Here is a 6,000-nt window from a genome sequence, read left to right as displayed (position 1 = left end):
AGATGACCCCATATGAGGCTTTGTATGGGAGGCGGTGTAGATCTCCAGTCGGTTGATTTGAGCCCGGCAAGGCTAGGCTATTGGGGATTGATTTGGTATAGGATGCTTTGGAGAAGGTGAAGGTGATTTAGGAGAAGCTTCATACGGCGCAGTCGAGGCAAAAGAGTTATGCTGATAGGAAGGTTCGAGATGTGTCCTACATGGTTAGCAAGAAGGTTCTGTTGAAGTTTTCACCCATGAAGGGTGTTATGAGATTTGGGAAGAAAGGGAATTGAGTCCTCAGTTCATTGGGCCTTTTGAGGTGCTTCGGAGGATTGGGGAGGTGGCTTATGAGCTTGCTTTGCCACCCAGCTTGTCAAGTATGCATCCGATATTTCATGTTTCTATGATCCGGAAGTATATTGGAGATCCGTCTCATGTTTTGGACTTCAGCACGGTTCAGTTGGATGATGATTTGACCTTTGATATGGAGCCAGTAGCTATTTTGAGTCGTCAGGTTCGGAAGTTGAGGTTAAAGGATATAGCCTCAGTGAAAGTGCAGTGGAGAGGTCGGCCCGTGGAGGAGGCTACCTGGGAGACCGAGCGGGAGATGCGGAGTAGATATCCTCACCTATTTGAGGCTTCAGGTATATTTCTTGACTCGTTCAAGGACGAACGTTTGTTTAAGTTGGGGAGGATGTGACAACCCGGCTAGTCGTCTCATGGGTTACCGCTCCATTTCCCCCATTTCTGCTTCTTTATGCTTCGTTATCCGTGTTTTATGTGATCGGGTTGATCAGTTTGAGTTCGGAGAGGATTTGGTAAGAAATGAGACACTTAGTCTCTTTTAAGAAGGTTTAAGTTGAAAAAGTCAACCGGATGCTGACTTATGTGTTAGAGAGCTCGGATGTGAGTTCCGATGGTTCAGTTAGCTTCGGGAGGTGATTTATGGCTTAGAAGCGTGATCGGAATTGGTTTTGGAGGTTCGGAGTAGAATTAGGCTTGAATTGACGAAGTTGATATTTTGGCGATTTCCGGTTGATAGATGAGATTTTGATATATGGGTCAGAATAGAATTCTGAGAGTTATAGTAGCTTTGTTGTGTCACTTGAGATGTGTGTGCAAAATTTCAGGTCATTCGGACTTGGTTTGGTTAGGTTTTTGATCGAAAGCGTATTTCGGAAGATTTTAGAAACTTAGGCTTGAATCCGATGTGATTTGGTAGATTTGATATTGTTTGAGGTGATTTGATGATTGGGACAAGTTTGAATAAGATATTGGGTCATGTTTGAACTTTTGGTCGAGGTCCTTGGGGCCTCGGGGTGATTTCGGATGGTTAACGAAAAGATTTGGGACTTGAGAGATTTTAAAAAAATTGTTGCTTCTGGTTTTTTCGCACCTGCGGTTTAGGGACCGTAGGTGCGGTACCACACGTGCGAGGGAGGAGGCCACAGATGCGAAAGTTAGTTTGGCGAGCAGTTTCCGCAGAAGCGGTCAAGGTGGTCGCATCTGCGAAGCCACAGATGCGGAATTTCTATCGCAGATGCGATTCTGGCTATTAAGTGAGGGAACGCAGAAGCGGTTGTTTTGACCGCATATGCGGAACCTCAGAAGCGGGTTTTGGACCGCAGATACGGAAAGGCCTAGGCAGAAGGTATATATTTCATCCTTCGCAATTTTTGAAGGGTTTAACCATTTTTGAACTCGGAATTGGAAGCTTTGAGCGATTTTAAAGAGATAAATCAAAGAAACTTCATTGAGGTAAGGATTTTGGACCTAAAACACACTTCTATGGTAATATTTCATGGATTGGGACTGAAATTTAAGGAATTAAAGGACTAAAAATGGAGGTTTAGGGCTTGAGTTTAAGAGGGCTTAAATTGAGGATTTGAGGGGTCATTTGAACTCCGATCCTTGTATTTTTGATATGTATGAACTCGTGGAGAGACGAGGAATCTAATGATGTAAAAATTTCTGAGTTTCGAGAAGTGGGCTTGGGGCTCGGGTTTTGCTAATTTTGGGATTTTTGGTATTTTTTGATTGTTTTCGCTTGGGCTTTGTTCCCTTAGCATATTATGACGTATTCGTTCTGATTTTGGATAGATTCGACGCGCGTGGAAGCCGATTCGAGGGGTAAAGGCGTCGCAAGCTAGAGAGTTAGCCGGTTCGAGGTGAGTAATGATTGTAAATGATGTCCTGAGGGTTTGAAACCCCGGATTTGCACATTGTAGTGCTATATTGAGGTGAGACACGCACTTGATGATGAGCGTGGGGTCGTATACTATTGGGGATTGTGGCTTGGTCCATCCCGATTGATGATTTACCGCGTATTTTATTGTAAACTGTGTGTTGTCATCATTATTTGGGCTGAATGCCATATTTGGGCCTAGTGCCAACTACCCTTCAGGGCTATTTATTGATATTTTCTCACTGTTTTGACTTGTTACTTGAACTCAATCATGATATTTTCCCATTGTTTTTACTATTCAGCCATGTTTTCTCAGTTTTCAAGACTTAAATGATATTTTAAATGATGTTTGGGCTGAAAACACTATTTTACTATTGCCCGAGGGGCTTGTGATATTTTTTGGACTGAGTAAGGCCGGGGGCCTATATTGTGAGGAACATTGATACTGATATGAGGCCGAGGGCCTGAGATACATATATTCGCCACGAGGTGGCTTGATTGATATGAGGCCAAGGGGCTAGATTTGATGCCACGAGATGGCTTGATATTGCGCTTAGGTCGTAAGGGGCCCCTCCGGAATCTGCACATCTCCAGTGAGTGCGGGTACCCATTGTGATGTGAGAGTGAGCCCGAGGGACGGAAATTATTGATACTGTTCCCGAGAGGCGAACTTCTATGTGTTTACTTTATCTTAACTGTCTATCAATTACCTGTTTATTTATTGTAGAAGTATTTTATTCTACTTTTCATTGGTTTACTGCTTACAAATTACTTATTTAGATGCTTCATTTTAGAATACCTTGTGTATATAAGTTTTCTTACTTTCAGTCATTATTTATATTTATTACTCACTAGGTCGGAGTACTCATATTATTCCCTGCATCTTGTGTGCAGATCCAGGTGCCCCAGAGGCCGAGTGAGAGCTTTTCAGTCGTTCAGCATTTGCCGGGGATTTCGAGGTATCTACATGGCGTCCGCAACCCTAATTTCTCCCTTCTATCTTATTACTTTTTCGCATTCCTAGACTATCTATGTAGTAGGTTGTTCAGACTTGTATTAGAGCTCTAGACTTGTGACACCAGATCAGTGTGGGCTTTGTAGTTTTTATGTCTTGTTGACTTCCGCATATCTAACTTGCTGACTTAAACACTTATTATGATAATTGGTAATTAAACCGTGTTAGCAAATGATGTATTAAGAATGAAAATGGGTTGTGGTTTGCTAGTTGATCCGGCTTGCCTAGTAATGTGATATGCGCCATCACAACCGGTATTTGGGGTCGTGACATGTATTCCAAATTAAAATATTATGCTATATTTGGTTTGGATATTGGATTCCAACTTAGAATATTGTGGTATGTTTAGTTTGAATACTATATTCCAAATTAGAATTCCGGAATATGTTTGATTTGGATACTGCATTCCAAATTAGAATATTGTGGTATGGTTAGTTTGAAAACTATATTACGACCTAGGAGTCCGAATCCAATATGTGGAGCCGATATCCCCATCTTTTCTCCGACTCAGGTACTTTTCTTATTGATGATAGGCTATAATTACGTATTTTAATCGATTATTACACTCTAATTTACTGCACTTTAGTTGAGTTTGCGCTTTAATCGCTAGTGTTTTGCACTAATTGTGTGTTTTATACCTTGTAGGAGTGATTCCGAGCTATGTAAATGTTATGGAATGAATTCAAGTGATTTGAAGCTTTGAAGTCTGAGTAAAAACCCATGGAATTAAGCCGGGATCATATTCGGGGATCAACAGATGATAGAGCAACGAAATGAAGAATCGAGTAAGCATATTGCATACTGTCTAGTAAAATGTATATAACTTTTCTCTCGGAACTCCATTTGGGCTCCACAATATATAGTTGGAAATCTAACTCAAAGGTCTACAATTTTCCTATTTTATGTTTTTCCAAATTTCAGACGGAAGGGGTGAAAAATGCGGTCAAAATCGCGACAGCAGACCTGGATGCGGATACCGCGCCCGGACCGCGACGGCAAGCGTCCAGACCTGAAAAAATGTCCTTTTTCGCGTAGGAGAAGGTATAATTGTTTAGGCCCGACCCTACTTGGTCTATATACATGAAAAAATGGTATTTTGAGGAAGGTTGGACAAATTATTGACACAGATTCGACCTAAGGAGGCAGAGATACAATAGGAGCAAGGCGGAGAATTCTTCTATGAGTTTTTCCTTCCTCTTCCTACTTTTCATTGTTGGTTATGACTTTTAGTATTATAGTTTTACATACTATTATGAATAGCTAATTTGTTATCTAGGGTTTTGATAGAACCTTTTGTGGGATAAATTCTTGTTATGTTTTTATATAATTGAGTCGTTGGATTTCTCTACTTATTCAACTACGTGTTTATTGATATTGATTGAATGACCATCGATTGACTGTGCCTATTTATTATGTGTTGCTTGAGAAAGGATACATATTTAGGTGTTTGTTGAATAACTTCACTCCTAACGTATGTGAGAAATAAATACAGCGGGTTTAAAGGTAGGTTTAGAAATAACAAAGCCTTGAGTGGTCACAATGAGCGGTTAGATAAAGCCAACTAGTGTAGTTCGAGAGAATATGTCTAGTAAATTATTGTAGTTACTCGAGAGAGAATTACGACACCTAAAATGCTCATGATCAGTAGAGAATACATCAGCAAAATTGTAGGGAACATAGCTGGAACGATTTCGACACTTGGGAAAATCATACTATAGACCTCCTTAATTTAGTCTCCAACTCTTTGTTTCGTTAGTTGATAATTTTACCGTTTTCTAGTATTTGTTAGTTAATTAGATAAAATAAAACATTATAATCTTTGTAATTAGGAAATAGTTTGGACTTGTATTTCTTAGCAACATTGAACAACTGTAGCTAAGCCTTAGTTCTCTGTGGGATTCGACTCTGGACTTTTAGACCGGATTATATTTGTAGCGACCGCTTATCCTTTTTAGGACTAGAGTTGGGCGTGATCATTGCACATTAGACCTATTTGTCCTTAAGTGCAATTCTTTTACTTCAGACTAATTTTTTTTTATCTTCAGACCCGATAAGTCTGAAGTTGATCGTAAATGTAAAAATTCTATGGGGCGCCCTATTTGGTCGCCCCCTTTTAACTTATACCCGTTTTGTTTCTCTGTTTGCATCCGTACCCATTTTTTTGTTAAATGCGTTTTAAAAAGACGATTTTTCCATCTTTAATAAAAGACTATTGACAAACTACTGGACAAAAACTTAAGCATATTTAGGCTGAAGTTTTAGCAATGAACTAAAAAAAACTTCAGCTTGTTTAGACTGAAGTTTCGGATAAAACTCAGGACAAAACTGTAGATTGCGTTACAAAACTTCAGCATGTTTTGGTATGATGTTTTAGCAAATGAACTAGATAACTTCAGCATGTATTAGCAAAAATTCTTTAGAAAATTACATACTACAAGACAAAATTAAGCATGTTTAGTCTGAAATTTTAGCAAATAAACTAAAAATCTTAAACATGTTTAGTCTGAAGTTTTAGCAAATGAACTAAATAGCTTCAACATTGTAACGACCCGGCCGGTCGTTTCATGAGTTATCGCTTTGTTTCCCCCATTTATGCTTCTTATTGCTTTGTTATCGGTTCTATGTGTGATCGGGTTGGTTGGCTCGGGTTCGAAAAGGTTTGGTAAGGTTTGAGACACCTAGTCTCTTTTGAGGAAGCTTAAGTTGGAAAAGTCAACTGGATGTTGACTTATGTGTTAAAGGGCTCGGATGTGAGTTTTGATGGTTTGGATAACTTCGAGAGGTGATTTGGGACTTAGGAGCGTGATCGGAATATATT

Source organism: Nicotiana tabacum, chromosome 1 (genome assembly GCF_000715075.1).
Source record: "Nicotiana tabacum cultivar K326 chromosome 1, ASM71507v2, whole genome shotgun sequence".
Classification (NCBI taxonomy): domain Eukaryota; kingdom Viridiplantae; phylum Streptophyta; class Magnoliopsida; order Solanales; family Solanaceae; genus Nicotiana; species Nicotiana tabacum.
Note: the sequence above shows the minus strand (reverse complement) of the source record.